The sequence below is a fragment of the Pantherophis guttatus genome, chromosome 1 (assembly GCF_059756535.1).
Source record: "Pantherophis guttatus breed Tessera chromosome 1, ASM5975653v1, whole genome shotgun sequence".
Taxonomy (NCBI): domain Eukaryota; kingdom Metazoa; phylum Chordata; class Lepidosauria; order Squamata; family Colubridae; genus Pantherophis; species Pantherophis guttatus.
The window spans coordinates 234,628,584-234,647,535 of NC_142063.1; positions in this window are offsets into that span (position 1 = coordinate 234,628,584).

An 18,952-nucleotide genomic window follows, 5' to 3' on the forward strand; every position below is an offset into this window, starting at 1 on the left:
ACTTTGATCTGCAAGTTCCCATTATTTCATATTTTTTCCCCAATTGCTTTTCCTCATTCGTAGCATAATTCAGCATAGCAACATCAATGAATCTTCTTTTCAGTAATTGTTATATCAGCTGTGTATGTGCAAGATGGTATGCACATAACAACAAAGACAACCCCGAACTACCAAGAAACAATGTAGACAATAATATCCAACGCCAAACAATGTCCATGGCAGCAATTACATCAAAAGTGATCTGGAGCAACAACAGCCTTCCTAAATAACTTCAAAGTCAGTGACAACTGAACCTAGTGGAGATGCTATTCCCAAGTTAAAGAGTGACAGCAAGGACACGTTGCCTCTGATCCACCAACCTCTTGAACGGACTAGGAGACCTTAAATATCTCTTCTCTAGAAAAGAATGATGGCAGGAAAATTCTACTGAAGGAGACTGTTCTCCTTCAGGCACTTGGGACCAACTTATAAAGGGCTTTGTAGGTTAAAATCAGCATTTTGAATTGTTCCCAAAATGCTATTGGAAACCAGTGCAGAGCCTGTAGTACTGAATCTTTCCTGTTAGCAGGCATGCTGTACATGAACAGTCCCATGAGGCCTTTCTTTCTAGAAGGAACATCACCACAACTAAACCAACAGAAGCTGGACAAAGGCTCTCCTGCTCTCAATCTGTAAATCTAACAGCGGTGATGAGTCTAATTTTCATGCTTGCTCCTTCAGTGCCACCATATCCAGAGTCAAAGAGGAAGCAGACAGAAAGCCAGTTAGTTTTTGGACAAGCAGTACAAGATGTCTCTCCTGTTCTTAGAAGAGCTGATTTCAGCTTGTTTTATCCCAACTAGTCCCCTGCAAACTTGAGACACCAGGTCAAGACTTCCATCACATTTCCAGCTTGGCCCAGCATGAAGATATATTGATAATACCTCACCCTGAACTGATAGATGGCCTTTCCCAGCAGTTTCATGTAGACGTTGCAAAACAAGGGAGCAACCATCTGGCTGACCTCTCGTCACCCCTACTGACTGGAACTCCCGCAGAGGAAAAAGCAGAACCACTGGTCAAAAGAATTCCCAAACTCCGCCCCTTTTTGGCAGCCTAGCATTGATGGTCTTGAATGCAACTGAAAAGTCTGAAAGGACTAGGAGAGTGGTACTTCTTCTATTCAGTTCCTGATGAAGGTAATTCACCAGAACAACTAAAGCAGTTTTTACCCCAATACTAATTTTGGACATCCAAGAGTCCAGAGAATACTTTTCACCTAGACAATTTGTTGCTGACATTCCTTTTACCTCCTTTAATCTTCCTAAGAAAGTAAAAGTTGGAGATGGTAGTAGTTGCCCACTATGGTTGGACTCAGGAAGGTCTTAGGCAGAGACATGCCTTTGCCTTTTTAAGGAAGAAAGTTCCTAAAAGTTTTAAATAAGTGCTGAAAGCTCCTGGATTCAAATCATCAAAATTGCTTAACGCATTGTAAGCCACCCTGAGTCTCCGGAGAAGGGCGGCATGTAAATTAAAAAAAAAAAGTTATTTGGCCCATGGATCCAGTCTTCAAATGATGGAACTCATGCCAAATAATTCCTATGACATACCTGTTGTGCGTTCATCTTGAGGAACTGAGTTCATTCTCCTGGATGTTTCAGTGGATTTCATACTTTTACAGTAGTTAACTTAAAGAGGATACTGTTACATCTTTCTTTTCAGACTCATGTATATTATATTATTACATTGTATTGTATTGTATTGTATTGTATTGTATTGTATTGTATTGTATTGTATTGTATTGTATTGTGCTGTGCTGTGCTGTGCTGTGCTGTGCTATGCTATGCTATACCATGCCATGCCATGCCATGCCATGCCATGCCATGCTATGCCATACAGATACAAGAATGTATCTGATGTACCAAGAAGGTAAGTGTATTGGAGATCTCTAATGGATGAAGTTGATGATGAGGATCTAGATCAGGGGTCTCCAACCTTGGCAATTTTAAGACTTGTAGACTTCATCTCCCAGGAATTCTGGGAGTTGAAGTCCACAAGTCTTAAAGTTGCCAAGGTTGGAGACCCCTGATCTAGAGGATAGGGTAATAGAAATGCATAAAAGAAACAGAGAGGCCTAAACCATTCTGGAATACAGGGAGGAATATATTTTGCAGTGTTCTATTTTTTTTAAGCCCAAATAAATGAGAAAAGTTCTTATCCACCTCATTTCAAATTATTTAAAAATTGCAATGCAGCATTTAAAGACTGACCACCTTCTCCGTCACCTCTATGCTGAGATTCAGCCTTAATCTAAAGCAAATTTCACTGATTGTTTTCATATGTGTCCTTGTTTTAAAAATGGATGATTTAGGACTAGGAAGAAAATGCTGCTAAAAGTGGAGCTGATGACGTATAGATCAACTGCTTTAATTTGACAAAGCATATCATTCTAAAGAGAGAAATCTCAAATATTTCACTTCTGCTTTACATTTTTACTCAGCCATTTCTTCACTTACCATAGCAGCAAGTCTCATTCTTGATGACTGTAGTTTCCACAGTTATATCAAGAATCAGCTGATGTTTTTCTCTCCAAATACTGTATGTACTATGTTCAGAATTCTTTGTTTCACACCTACACCTACACACACGCACACATGCACACGCACACGCACACACATATACACAAACACCACCACCACTTTTCCTTTTGTGTAAATAAAGGCTATTTCGCTAAGGTGCTGGCTGTTGAAAGGGAATATGCCTTCTCAAAGCCTTGTGCCGAATGATCCAAACTGTACCTTTCATCCTGTTATCCTGTTATCCAAACAGCGCAGTACCTTTGAAATGCAAATAACCTGGTAATTTTTGTTATTCCCAAGACTACAGAGAGAAAGTCATAAGATATTATTCCTTAAATGCATAATTGGACTATGCTGCAATCATGCGTTGCTGCTAAATTACTGTAGAATGAAAAAAAGTCAGTTTTTGTTATTCCTTTAATGCTTGTATATACATAAATATCAAGATAATGGCCTTTTGTTCAATTGGTAAAGCATTAAATATGACATAAATTGTGGTTTGTGAAGCTGTGTCTTTAATATGTTCATAATCTATTTCATAACATGAAAAACTCTTTCCCAAACCAGATGTAGAGAAAGAATCCTGTCAGTGCAGCATTGTTCCTTTGTCATTATCAAAGTTTGTTCAGACATCCTTAGTGCATGTCCATCAAAAGAATTTATGAACATCTTTTCCATTTTTTTTTAAATACACGAATCTTGCCTCAGCTCAAAACTATATCCCTAACGAGTTACATAACGTAACAGGCACATTGTAAACCTTTAAACATGCGCTTATCCAGATAATTACACAATTAATTTTCACTTAGTACAACTGAAACAGGATAATGAAATTTCCACTGGTGTTCAGTTACATCCGGGGGTCAGGGGTCAGCTTCCTGTTTGGATAAGGGTGAGTTTAAAGAGGATTTCTGACGGTCTCCTTGCTTCAACTGAATCTGAAAACACTGCAATGGAATTTCAATTTGCAGCCCACTTCAATGCAAAGAGCAGATGGTGGGAGTGTGCAGCCCCTGTTCTTTCTCTGAGATGCCTGCAGGACAGGTGTAGTCCAAAAGGCAACTTTTTCTGCCTCTCCCCCCATCTCTCTCCTCCCTCCCTCTCTCCCTCCCTCCCTACAATTTTCTTGGCAAGGTTTTTTGGAAGTGGTTTGTCATTTCCTCCTTCCTAGGGCTGAGGGAGACTGATTGGTTCAAGGTCACCCAGCTGGCTTCATGCCTTCAGTGGGACTAGAACTCCCAGTTTCTAGTCTGGTGCCTTAACCATTATATCAGACTGGCATCCCTCTCTCCTACTCTACTTTGTTATTCCAAGGGGAATTTTTTTTTTTATTTTTTTTTTGGTAGTGAGGAAAATTGTTGGGGGGCAGTCTGAAGTCCATTTTCTGCTTAAATGTTAAGTTCTGGTGATTTATAAACATGACAAATCCTCCTGTATAAATCTAACTTTTATTAAATAGCTTTCCCCAGAGGTGAAATGCTCCTGGTTTGGACCGGATCGCACGATCCGGTAGCGATGGCGACGGGTGGTTCGGAGAACCGGTAGCAAAAATCCCTGTGTCTCCCCCCTCCACCATGCCCAGCTGAGCCACACGATCATCAGAGGCTTTTTTTAAAAAAACTTTTCAAAGCATTTTTTCTACAACTTCTTCTGCCGAAAAAATGCTTTTAAAAGTAAAAAAAAAAAAAGCCTCTGATGATCGCGCAGATCAGTGGGATCGTCAGAGAGATTTTTAAAGCATTTTTTTAACCACCTCTTCCCGGGAAGAGGTTGCAGAAAAAAAATGCTTTAAAAATCTCTCTGACGATCCCAGCTGAGTTGCCTGACCGTCAGAGAGACTTTTCAAAGCATTTTTTAAAACAATCAGGCAACTCATCTGGGATCATCAGAGAGACTTTTAAAGCATTTTTTTCTGCAACCTCTTCAGCGGAAGAGGTGGTTTAAAAATGCTTTGAAAAGGCTCTGACAATCCCAGCTGTGTTCCTGATTGGCAGAGGTGTCTCAAAGCATTTTTTTGCATTTGCAGAAAAAAATGCTTTGAAAAGTTAAAAAAAAAAAAGTTGGCCACGCCCACCTAGTCACATTACCCCACCACCACCAAGCCACGCCCACAGAACCGGTAGTAACAAATTTTACATTTCACCCCTGGCTTTTCCCCATTTGGCACTGCCTCCTACAGTATCAGAATAGGGTATGAATTAAACAGGATATAAGACATGGTTGGGCTGATAGGGGATGATGTAGTGTTAGACTATCTGAAGATCATAAACATCAAAAATGCATCTGTAGGAGCCAAGCAAGCGTGGGTAGCATCTATGAACTTTGGGAGGGTTTCATACAGGGGTGAAATGCTCCCAGATTGGACCCGATCGCCTGATCCAGTAGCTATTTTTCCCTGTGGTTCGGCGATCCGGTAGTGATCGCCGCCTAGGTGTCATTACTTCCTGGTTTTAACCAGGAAGTAATGTTTTTTTACCTTCTGCACATGCGCAGAAGATTTTGTGCATGCACAGAAGGTGTGTGTGCGCATGTGATGCGCGCAGCGCATGTACTTCCAAACCGGTAAGGAAGGTAAGTAGATTTCACCCCTGGTTTCTTACTGCATAACCACTCAGGAATGAAAATATATTTATACAAAGGGGAAGTGAGCAAAAGTGATATGGACTGTTTCATTGACTTACCTCTAAAGAACTATGATTTCTGCCAAGCCTTCCTCAGCAGGATCCATCAGACTACTTTAACACAATTTATGGTGGTGAAATATCACAATCAGAGTTGTATCTGTAGGACACCAACTATTTCAAAAGTGAATATAATGAAGAGAAGGTCAGAAAGCTTCACCTTATATAAACTGGCTAGAGTTCTTCAAGATCAGGAAAATCTCACGACCATTGATTTATTGTCCTAATTCTACCGACACAAGTGAGGTCCAGCTCAAGATAGCTGGCAACACAAGATAAATAATTAAATCTGCATTTGATGAAACATAAAACGAGTTGAGTAACACATTTACTAAATAAGATATCAATATGTGAGTAATAAATATAAAGTGCCAGCCAAGAAGAAAAAGCTAATTTACAACCTGGATTTTCAAATTTGCTTTAAATGCAGCCAAAGGACAAGGGCTGTACCTCAAGGGGAAGAGGATTTCACAGCATGGTGCCATCTCTAAGAAGACCCTGGGCTAATTATTTCTTGCTCTTTTCTGGGTGGCATCACATCCTAAGTGACTCTTGATTGAGGAACTGTTCTTCTAGTTAGTGACATATTGGGATAGGCAGGTCACAAGCCACAAAGCGTTTGTAAATCAAATGTGACTTGGAAAACAACAGTGAGTTAATGCAGCTGAACCAGAATTACATGTCAGGCTTACACTTCAAAGATGGGTGGGTTAAGAGGCCATTTTGGGGTGGGCTTCAGGAGTTTTAAGGGAACAGCACAAATGCTTTGAATAACTACCTGCGTTAAAGTAACCTCAAAATTACAAAAAAGGGATGACACTTTGCCCATATTTTTCCTCACATTGGGAGTTCTGGGGCCCATAAAAGGGATGATGGTGGGGTACTTTTTGATTTAGCATAATGTATGGATGACCAGTTTTTATTCCCTTTGTTTTAAGATTCAACTATTTTATTCTATCATTTCACAATCTGAGTTAAATAACATATGTAAAGAGGGCGTGATACATTTTTTGGGAAGTTTCGCTATTTCTGCAATCTTCAGCCATGGAAACTCCAAATCCACTTTTGGACTAGTCAGATTCTCTCAGCTCAATCTACCAAAGGATCAGCGTTATAGTATAAATATTGGAGTGGAGGAGTGCTCTGTGTGCTACTTTGAGCGCCAAATAAATAAATGAATTGCACAATACTTGATGTTAAATCGATTGCAAGGGAAAAAATAAACCCTATAACAATGTAGTATTTTTTAAGAAACTGTGTTTCATTTTGTCAGTTTTCTAGGAATTTGGAATATGCAGTAATAATTCAGGAAAAGATACATCGTAAAATTAGATCACTTTTATTCAGTATTGTTCTCTCTCTCTTCTAACAAAAAGATCTCATACATAAGGTTAAAATTGGTTTATGCCTTCTTCATATCACTTTTCCATACTTGCAGATGAAAAAATGATAAAATACAGTTCATCAAGAAGCGAGAGATGATGTAATCAATATCAAGTCTCTTGCAGTAGACCACACCTGATGTTAGTGGTACCCAGAGACCAATTTCAGACACTCTGAAGTTACAGATGGATGAACCATAAAATTCTGACCATCCCATATGCCGATATGTTCCCTGCAAATTAAATGGCTGTTCTCCAGCAGAGAGATTTCAAAGGGAACATAGTGTGGTCTTTATTAGTCCAGTGGGTGGGGAGTAAGACATCTGAATTCATTTTACCAGAGGTCCTTGGACAACTTTCATGGCAGAACTGAAGGCTGATTTGACCACAAAAATGTCATATCTTTTACAAAAGTAAAATGGTAAGATACTAGAGATATAAAATAACTAAAGTTATCATAGCTTTTTAGAAGTCTTGTTTAATGACAATATATCAAATTGGGGGGTGGGTGGGTTTGTAGTAAATAAGCTGCTATCCAAATTCCAGAATGAAGTTTGTGTATGTGGAAAGACTTTCTTAAATGTTATCCTTGTTAAAATTGTATAGTGTTTACAGATCATTTAAAATGGATTTACTATCAGTCCCAAAACACCAGATGGAGACCTAGGAAACCACATTTTTTCAATAATTATTATAATTATAAATGACAATTCATTAACTCATCCTCCCAACTTCCCACGCCCATTCCTACTATCTCTGAACCTTAAATAAATAGCAACGTTGAAGTTCTTACTAAAAAAAAAAAGTAGAGGGCAGGAAACTCAGAATTTCCTATTCTTCAAGGAGCAATGGCCTTTTGGAACTATAGATGCTGATTTATTCATCTTGTACATGTGGGAAATCAATGCGACTTTAACATAAGCAAGAATGCTTTGAATTTAAATTAACACCTTCAAGGAAGAACAGGTCATTACCTCAAATGATTTGATTATAATTTTATTCAGTGAACTAAATGAAAGATGACATTTATGATTTCCACATGACATTAACTGGTAGGGCAAGAAAACAAAAATATTAAGGGTCTTTTCTCTACAGAAGATAGGTCCTCCCTGAAACTAATACACATGCAACTGATATTAAATTCAAGTCAAAGAACCTACTTATTTTCATTGCATATAATTTATACTCCTTGAATGTTGTTTAATAAGGTCATAAAAATGCCAGGTGGAGTATTTCATAATACTTTATATAAACTGCTTTTACAATTTAGCCTTTGTTCCAAAGTTCAAAGTGACAACTGGAATGCATGGGTTTTTAGAAGCTCCGGTTTTCTTAAATGCCAAATGGCATATCTTAATTTTTAATATATATTTTCAAGTCTTGGTAATTGGGAGCAGGACATTACTTTCTTATTGATGTGTCATTTTCCAACATTTTTTAAAACTAAGAAATCTCACAAAGATTTTAATTACTTTTAATTTTTTTTGATTACCAAATGTAAATTTTACCTGTTATATTATTATGCAGTAAGTCAAAGGCACAATAATAACTAATATGCTACCGCAACCATGGTATTGTCTCTTCTCAGTTTCGGATCACAAATTTCCAATAGTCTTCAAATGCTAAAGTTCATACCTAAAGTTTTATTAAATTCTTCAGCTGTGTTTTGCATTCATGATTTCGGTTACAGGACAAAGCTTCACATATTAAATAATGCAAATCAAGAGACGCTGATACTTGCACATACATTTGTATTTCATTGACAGCACATAGCTGTCAATAATGGCTAGCCACACATTAAAACAATGAAAACAATGTCAGTAAAATAAAAAGCCAACAGTGGTCAGCCAGGATTTATTTATTTATTTATTATTTTAGAAAATTTATACTGCCGCCACCTGCTCACAGTGACCCAAACTGGACCTAACAAGGCAATACAGGTAGTCTTTGACTTATGACCATTATTTAAATGACCAAAGTTACAACCATGCTGAAAAATTGACTTACAATATACTGTATACCTAAAGTTAAGGTCCTTGCAGCACTTCCATGATCACATGATCAAAATTTGGGTGCTTGGTAGCCTGCCCACTCTTACAACCACAATGGCACTTCAACTCCTTCCCTCTATCTCCTCCCCCATCACTGCTCTTCTGGCCACTCTGCACCTTGCCTTTGTACTGCCCTGCTTCCCCCCACCCCCACAGGTGTACTACGGTGCAAGAGTTCTACAGGTGTTAATTCAACCCACCCCAAAAGACGTCCTTGGAAAACACCCCTTTGCTCAGGTCCGGATTCCAAGCTCAACCCAGAGTCATTGGGTAACCAAGTCCAATGGGCACACACCAAGTTCAAGAAAGCAGTCCACAATTTGGATGGGTCAGGATACAGGCACAAGTACACAAGGCATGGAACTGGGCATGTTACTCCAGTAACACTTAAATCCTCAGGATAGGATTAATAGGCAATGCCAGTGCAGCCCTTCATGACAGGTGAGGTTGCCTCCTCGCGAGAACTCTAGCTGACCAGCATTGTGCCTGTCTCTCCTCTCTACCATGTTTTCCCGAAAATAAGACTCTGTCTTATATTTTTTTGAACCCTGAAATAAGCGCTTGGCCTTATTGCCATGCACTCAAAAGCCCGATTGGATTTATTATCAGGGAATGTCTTATTTTGGGGGAAACGGGGTATGTGTCTTTGGATTAAGAGGAGATGTGGACTCCATCTCCTCCTTATTGCTAAGGGGCAGCAGCTGCTCCTGGTACTCGCTTCAAGCCTCCTGGCCAACTTGCTGCAGCTGTGTATCACCTCCCCAGTCTCAGCCTGTCCCTCGTCCGATGGACCCAGCAGAAGCTGCTCTGTCAGGCTAGCACTCTCTGAGCCCCGATCCTTGACCAACACTCGGCTCTATGCTTTCTTCTGCTGACTCAAACTCACCCTCCTTCTCTGAACTCCCATCCATTGAGGGGCCTGGAAGCGGATTCATGACAGCTTTGTGGGGTGGCAAGCAGCCCCAGAACTGCATGGCTCTGCAGCTGCTTGCCATGCCTTGGGAAGTTTCAGCAAACATTCATTTACCCATCTGATTTCCCCCTCTGCCCCATGTGGCTTCCCAACCTGCCTCAGAAAGCAAGTCAGCAAGCATTCCTTTGCTCCCCAGCAAGCACCATCAAGTACTATGGAAACCTCCACCACCCATTTCTCAAGATAGCAAGCTGTAACCAGGGGTGTCAAACTCAAGATTTGTGGGCAGGATCTGGCCCACAGGGTGCTTAGATCTGGCCCACACGTCCACCTTGGAGACAGTGAAGGACCAACCCATGGTGCTTCTGCCAGCAAAAACGGCGAAGAGATTGTAAAAAAATGCTTTCAAAAGGCTCTGACGATCCCAGCTGAGCTGCCTGATCGGCAGAGGCTTTTAAAAAAAAGCCTCTGCCGATCAGGCAACTCAGCTGGGATCGTCAGAGGCATTTAAAAGAAAAAAAGTTTTTTTTTCTTTTAAATGCCTCTGATGATCCAAGATGAGTTTTTTAAAAAGCCTCTGCCAATCAGGCAACTCAGCTGGGATTGTCAGAGGCATTTTAAAGAAAAAAAGGGTTTTTTTCTTTTAAATGCCTCTGACGATCCCAGCTGAGTTTTTTAAAAAGCCTCTGCTGACCATGCAACTCAGCATGGATCGTCAGAGGCATTTAAAAGAAAAAAAGGGTTTTTTTTCTTTTAAAAGCCTTTGATGATCCCAGCTGAGCCACACGATCATCAGGCTTTTTAAAAAACTTTTAAAAGCATTTTTTCGGCCGAAGATGTTGTAGAAAAAATGCTTTTAAAAGTTAAAAAAAAAAAAGCATCTGATGATTGTGCAGCTTAGCTGGGCATGGGTGGGGGGGGGGCAGGGATTTTTGCTACCGGTTCTCCAAACACCCGCTTCCATTGCTACCGGATCTGAACCGGGAGCATTTCACCCCTGATTCACAGTATTGTATTTATATTGTTATAAGTTTTACAGTTTTATTTTTTAATGTTATAAGCTGCCCAGAGTTATCTGGCAAGATGGGCAGCTAATAAATTTTACAAATAAATAAATTAAATCATTGCAGGTTTTTTTTTAAAAAAATCATATCATTCAGCCAGAATCTGCTTTCTTATAGCTTCAATATATTATGCTGTATCACTCATTTTGGAATAAAATAAAACAGGCCTGGTCCTTTTTCTATATAGTATCTTTTCAAGACTGCTGTTCCTCTTACCTTACCACTTGGTTTGAAACTTTCTTCATGTGTCAGTCCAGTCTGGACATAACGCTCGCGATAGTATCTGATCAGGGGTGAAATGTAAAATCTGTTACTACCGGTTCTGTGGGCGTGGCTTGGTGGTGGTGGTGGGTAATGTGACTGGGTGGGCGTGGCCAACTTTTTTTTTTTTAACTTTTCAAAGCATTTTTTCTAATGCTTTGAAAAGCCTCTCTGCCGATCAGGGAACTCAGCTGGGATCGTCAGAGACTTTTCAAAGCATTTTTTAAACCACCTCTTCGGCCAAGAGGTTGCAGAAAAAAATGCTTTGAAAAGCCTCTGATGATCCCAGCTGAGCCGCGCGCGATCATCAGAGGCTTTTTTTTTTACTTTTAAAAGCATTTTTTCAGCGGAAGAGGTTGTAGAAAAAATGCTTTTAAAAGTAAAAAAAAAAAAAAAGCCTCTGATGATTGTGCAGCTCAGCTGGGCATGGGGGGGGGGGGCGCAGGGATTTTTGCTACCGGTTCTCCGAACCACCCGCCTCCATCGCTATCAGATTGGGGGATTTGGTCCGAACCAGGAGCATTTCACCCCTGTATCTGACCAACTCAGAATAAATATTTTAAAATACCAACTACTGAATACTTCCTAATAGTGCATTGGGAAAGTACACTACAAACAGTGTAAAATTTTATTTGCCTTTTTTGCAGCCATTGCTGACAGGTTTGTAGTTAGCTACTATTCAAATCCTGCCCACAAGTATTATGATAAATCAGGTGTAGTGGGTGGAGGCCTGGAGCCTTGTAGATTTGGCTAAGGGAGGATATGGCAAAGGCAAACTGACCCAGATTAGTGGGTGAAAGAGTGACCAGAGGGGGCGCCAGATGCGATGGAGGCAAACTGACCAAGGTGAGTGGGCAAGCCAGTGACCACAGGGGGCGCCAGACATACCAGGGGACAGCAGAGGCAAGCTGACTCAGACGTATCAGCAGATGGCAGAGGTGACGTGATCTGGGCAAATGGAGGTACCTAGGTGAGAGATCAGAGTGGACTGACATCCAGAATGACGGACACTGAAATACCCAGTGAATGACTGTGTAGCGGGAAAAAGTCTGCGTACCTGAAGAAAGGGGGTAGAGGAATTTGGACTAGAGGGGCCCTTTCAGGGATGGTGCTACACAGTATACTGTATTCTCTACTGCCATTTTGTCTGTTTTGATCATCCCTGCATTTGCCATTCGGTAAAGAACTGCTGTTCTAATGCAAGGCTTCACAAGCTGCACTTGGAGTTCAATAAAGTGTGGTTCATGAAGGCTGCGTAGTCCTCTTATGCAAAACAACAAAACAGCAACAACAGAACGGTCAAGATCATCACCTCCCACAAGGTAATATTTCGCCTCCAACTGTTGTTTTGTTACATAGGTTTTAAAAAAAAACAACAAAAAACTAAAGGATATTTTTATTCTGCGAAGGTAAGATAATAAAAGATGACACAACAAAAATGATTCTTTGAGTTGTTTAACCACAACTCTGAATGGCTGTTTTGGTGCTGTTTTATCATTCTTAGTTCAGATGGCAACTTTGTGTATCCTTGCCTTGAACTGAATGGGGCTTAATTCTTCGTGATTTGGCATAGGATTGAAGTGTAGCACATTCTCTTCCCCAGCTACCTAATAGCCACATAAACACACAAAGCTTAAACTTTTTTTCTGCATGCTTGGCTTCTCCAGATTATGTAATATAACGCTGCAATGTGCAAGTGTTCAGGGAAGTTTAAAATGCCACCTTGCTATGAGTTACATACTACGTTCTTTGTGACTCAGAGTGTGGGAAACAGTCATTTGAGTTCATTTTCATGACAGAAGCACTGAACCACATTAACACAAGGGAAGATGTAGGAAACACTTTTACTGGCTGTGTTTATTCTTAACCAGCAGATGTGGCTACCATCCACATTGTGACTACATAAGGTTAACTGCTGGGTACAATAACCAAAGTGTGATGCTCTCCCTTGGCTTGTGTTAGTCATCATTTCTGAACATTTGTCAGGCTTAATGTGCTACAGCAGACTGTAGGTCACGATGTGTCATTTCCAAATGAACTTTGACATTTCCCCTCCTGGGGCCAAGAGCCAGTCACGTTAACCTAAGAATCTGTGCCTTAAGAGGAGGAGCTAAATTTCCAAGGGATCTTTGATAGCTAAAGGGAAGCTTGTGGCAACCAAAACCTGCGGCCATGGTTTAGAAAAGGAAGTAGGGGCTTCATTTTGGAAATGAAGAACATATCCCCAAAGAAAGTGCATACTGAAAGTTGTAAACAATACTTGAAAAGAAACACTGCCTGATGGGTTTTGAAAAGAGTCATTTAGGCCAATCAATTATGCACGACCATGTTAGACTGAAGGCTCTTGTTCCAGACTGTAACATCAATACCAGATTCTTAGGTTAGCACGTATCTCTTGTATTTATTCGTGTCTTTCCTGATATTTGGTCTCAGCTACTTTTTCTGAATGTAGGGTGGAGCAGAAGGAAGGAGCTGGGACTTATTGATTTGCCCGAGTAATAAGCAGATGCTGGAAAGGACTATGGATGGAATATAAATGCAGGTTTATATTGTCATGACTTTTTTTTGAGAACAGAGCAGAATTATTAGGCATGGAGCCAGTGGTGGGATCCTTCCGGTTTAACAACCGGTTCGGTGATTGCGCGCTTTGCTGTGCGCGCGTGCACAGTTCAACAAAAAAATCACCTTCCGCATTAATGCTAGGGAATTAAAACAGCTGAGGCACGGCAATCCACTTTGCCACGCTAATCAGCTGCGAAGATAAAGGTAAGTGAAACACAGGGGCGGGTGGGCGGGCCCAGCTGATCGTCGGAGCGAATTGTTTTGCTCCCAGCTGATTGTCGGAGCTACTGGTTCGCCTGAACCAGTCTGAACTGGTAGAATCCCACCCCTACATGGAGCCAATTGGGTGACTTTAGGTTAATCACTCTCAGCCCAACCCACTTCACAAGACTGGGGGAAAATAGGAGGAAAGAGGAGTATTAAGTATATTTGCTGCTTTGAGTTATTATAAAATATAATAAAGTCAGGATATAAATACATAATAAGTTTAAAAAGTTATCAATAAAGCATGTTGAGTGCTAATGGAGAAATAGCAACCATAATATAAAATTGCTTGCTTATTACTAAGCAATACTCACGACATAAATGTGCCTAGGAGTACAGACCCATGAAAATCAAGTGTGCATCCAGCTGTTTATGGAATGTGGCCAAGGTATTTATATGCTCTTTAACAACGGATATAAAATCTTCCATAATCTTTATGATTCTCATCTTCTCAAAAACACACAGTGAAATGCATAAATTGTCAATAGCGCTTGATACAGTTGGTGACTGAAATAAAACTTTAATTGAATCATCAGGAAAAGCCCATTTTAATGTATAGTGTTGAAAGTCAAAGGCATTTGTTTGGGATTCTTTTGAACTTCCTTCAATTCTGACATATTTAATAGGGAGTGAAAAAGAAAACATTAAAATGTTTTTTCTTTCTTTTTGAATGCATACTTGTTATGTCATAAATCATGAGCGTTCATTTTAAATAATAACGTTATTATTACTGAAGAGTGAATGCAAATTTAAACAACTAGTTCAGCAATTACTTGACACGAAGGGAATTAATCTGCCGAGACAGATGTTGTTTGAAATGTAATCCCCTTGTGTTCAGTAAAATTTACTCTCAGAAACCATGGGTATTGGATTGCAATGTTAATATTCTCAAAGGTGGGCAACTCCAGAAGGAATAATTAATTGTTAATTTATATGTAGTCCTTGTTTTATGACCACAATTGAGGCAAGGATTTCTGTGGTTAAACAAGGCTTTTGTTAATTAAGTGGTGTCTAATTCTACAATCTTTTTTTTGCCATGGTTATTAAGTGAATCACTGGAGTTATTAAATGAATCATGTGAACATTAAGCAAATCCAGCTTTCCCCACCGAGTGCTTGTCAGAAGCTGTGTGGGAAGGTCTCAAATGGCTATCATGTGATTCCGGGATGCTGCAACCATCATAAATACTTGCTGGTTTCCAAGGGTTTATAGGAAACACCCTCTGTTATGTACAGATTGGCTAGAATCTACATAAGTTTTCATGCTCACTACTGATTGGCTAGAATCTACATAAAGATTCATGCTCACTGCTGATTGGCTGTCCGGACCGTGGGAGATTTAACCTGCTGTCATTGGCCGGCTGGTCTGCCTGGAGCTCCTTAAAAAGGCGAGCTCCGGCAGCCCAGCCAGCAGAGTGCAATCACATTTTGCTGGAAATAAAAAGGTGCTGAATTCACTAACGACTCTCGACTGTTGCCTTGTGCCGATCTAACACCCTCCCCCCCGATTAAAATATTCTTTATTCTTAATATTAAAAAGAGGCAACATAAAATATTTCCCATAAAGGAGACATGGAGAATGCAACAGTTGTAGGTGTGAAGACCAGTGGTCATTTTTTTCAGTGCTGTTGTAACTTTGAACGGTCTCTAAACGAATGGTTGTAAATTGAGGACTACTTGCACTTACTGTAATATGTGAACAATACTAAGTGGGTTAAAGTAGGTTGCACAAGAAACCAGTGACAATGACAGAAATGTATTCTCATTCCTTCCATGACTTGGCCTCATGTTGGCCAAAAACATCACTGAACATAATTCAATTATTTTTAAAGTAGATTTATTTGTACATCCATTTTTAAAGACAGAATCACACATACTTGTAAGAAAGTTGCTGTGGAATATTGGATAGAAGAAAACCATCTTTTAGTTTTATCCCAGGCACATTTACATAAAATTAAGGTTTTGCCTCAGAGCATCAAAAATATTCCATAGCTGTCTCGAATTTCCAAAGCTATGTTAAATAGGTAACATTGGAATGAATTAAAACCCCACAACAGACACACTTTATAAATATTTAGCTCACTCTCTAAGAATGATCTGCTTATCCAAAGATATACAATATATTTTTTTATTAACATGGTGCTCTTTTAGCCAGTTTTCCATCAACTGACTCTAATGTAAAGTGCCAGCACTAGAACAATGTCTCTCAACTTTGGAAATTTTAAGATGTCTGGACTTCAATTCCCAGAATTCCCAAATTGCCATTATGCTGGCTGGGGAATTCTGGGAATTGAAGTCCAGACATTTTAAAGTAGCCAAGGTTGAAAAGAAGAGCAGTTGAGAAACTTTATTTGCAATTAAATAGAATGATACTTTAAGAATCCCCATTTTCAGAGCAGAAACATATTAATTGTGCCATTTGTATGCCTTACGAGGCCACTGGCCATTACAGCTTTGCAAAAAGCAATTTTTTTAATGGTTTGATTTGGGAGTGGGCTGGAGGGCATGGGGAAATGTTAAGAGACATTTTCACTGATGTTTTTCTTTTAAAGATTAGCGCTTACTGAATGCACTCATGTGAAATTTTGGATACTTCATGGCAGTGCTCCATTGCTATGCTTGTTCAGTAAATCCCTCAACTGAAATGAACACCTCTTGCAGAGGCTTTTGGTAAACAAACGGAGTCATTCCCACCAAATGGAGAAAGGAGATCCATATTTATTTGTTTGACTTTGCAGCTTCTATTTTGTTGATCTATTACATTCACAGTATAATTAAAACATTTATGCTAAATAAACTGGGGATAGTGACAGACTAGTGAAATCCTTTTGTTGAGATTGCTAGTTTACTGAGACAGTGACGGGGTGTGTGTGTTATGATTGTTTTAAATGTTTTAAAAAAAACATTTTAAAGAAGCCACAGTAAATAAACTTATTACTAAATGAATGTTAGCAAATTTAAGTGGCATAGCAGCAAGAAGAGACACTTAAGTAAGGAAAGTTATTCTCAAATCTTTTTCCAGACTTGGGAAAATGCTATCTCATATTATTTTTTCCACACAATACACCTTCAGATGTGAAAGCAGTTTTCTGATTTTTTTCCAAAACTCTCTCTTTTCTTTCACTTGGAAGTTGCATTATCTAAAAAAGTCATATAACAGTAATTTTAAGTACAATCCTAAATATTAAAAGGAAAACTCATCAAGGAATGCACTAAAAGCTTAAGACAATCAAACAGGAAGAAAACTACTATCCGAGTGCTGTCAGCACATAACACAAAAAACAATATTTCAACCTGGTTTATATTTTCCCTGTATAACTTGTTTTTAATCTCTTGTTTTTGGCATACATACATACATACATACATACATACATACATACATACATACATATCTAGTGCTATCTCTAGTCAAATGTAATTGATTCTTGAGATTCTGTTCTTTGCTTGGGGGAAGTGGTTTTGAAATCTGCAAGACCAGGCTAAAGGATGGTTCTACCAGTCTCCTAATGTGGGTCAGGGAACAACTTGTGCCAAGAAGAAGTGGGTGTTTTCAGGCTTCTGAACAGTGATCAAAATACTGTAAAAGCAGACTAATATCAGGACCGTGAGCCAATGAAGCTCTCATTCATTATTGAAAGGTAGAATCACAGATCATTCAGTGAAGTTCACAGGATAAAGTTTTAGAACCAGGCAGAAAGAAATATTTTTTATCACAGAGTAGGAGAGCAAACTCAAAAGTTCTACAAGATGAGGCTGTGGTTGGTTTTTCAAAAGAATGAGAAAAATTTCAGAAAGTTAAGGCTATCCTGAACTTTGTATTCAGGACAACATTACTTTTGATGGTTACTGATGATGGCAGATTAAGAAACCGACATATTGCACGACCTACATGGTTTGCTGGAGCAGGGAAATAAGAACACTAGCATCCTTCTGTTTATATTTTTCAGCAATTGAATTCCCAGTAGCATATAATCATCCTTTGCAAGACTTTAGGAGTTTATGGACAGGACACAAGCAACTTTTGTTTTCTCTCTACTTTTCAAGACACAACACTAATGGTCCACAGAGGAAGTTCATATGAAACTATGTGGTGTTGTGTGTAGGCAGCAAAGTCTCTGTTAACACAATGGTTGAGAAAATAGCAATAGCACTTAGACTTATATACCACTTCATTGTGCCTTTCTGTCCTCTCTAGGTGGTTTACAGAGTCAGCATATTGTCCCCAACAATCTGGGTCCTCAATTTACTGACCTCAGAAGCAAGGATGTAAGGCTGAATCAACCTTGAGCTGGTAAGATTTGAACTGCCGAACTGCAGCTAGCAGTCAGCTGAAGTAGCCTGCAGTGCTGCACTCTAACCATTGCACCACCTTGACTCTCTAATAATATCCATTTTAATAATAATAATAATGGATATCTAATAATATCCATTTCTGATCTCTTTCTCTTCTCCATCAGTCAGATATCCTCAGCTGCTTCATAGTCATGTATAGATTTTTTTTTTTTTTTTTTAATTTGATTTATATGCCGCCCTTCTCCGAAGACTCAGGGCGGCTTACAATGTGCTCAGCAATAGCCTTCATCCTTTTGTATATTTTATACAAAGTCAGCTTATTGCCCCCACAACTGGGTCCTCATTTCACCTACCTTAGAAAGGATGGAAGGCTGAGTCAACCTTGAGCCTTTGGCGAGATTCGAACCCTGCAGAATTGCAGGCAGCTGGTCTTAATCAGCTTAATAACAGGGTGCCTTAAGCCCCTGTACTACCAAGGCTCTGCACACTTTGGGAAAGCTATTTTCATTTTCCAGATAATACAGGTAGCCCTCAACTTACAACCACAATTAAGCCCACAATATTTGTTGCTAAGTGAGACATTTGTTAAGTGAATTTTACCCCATTTTATGACCTTCCTTGCCACAGTTGTTAAGTGAATCATTTTAGTTGTTAAATTAGTAGCACAGTTGTTAAATGAATCTGTTTTCCTCATTGACTTTGTTTGTCAGAAGGTCACAAAAGCTGATCCTGTGACCCCAGGACATTGCAACCATCGTAAATATGAGTCAGTTGCCAAGATCCATATTTTGATCATGTGACCATGGGGATGCTACAATTGTCGTAAATGTGAAAAGTCATGCTCATAAGTCACTTTTTTCAGTGCTGTTGTAACTTCGAATGGTCACTAAATGAACTGTCGTAAGTGGAGGACTACCTGTACTC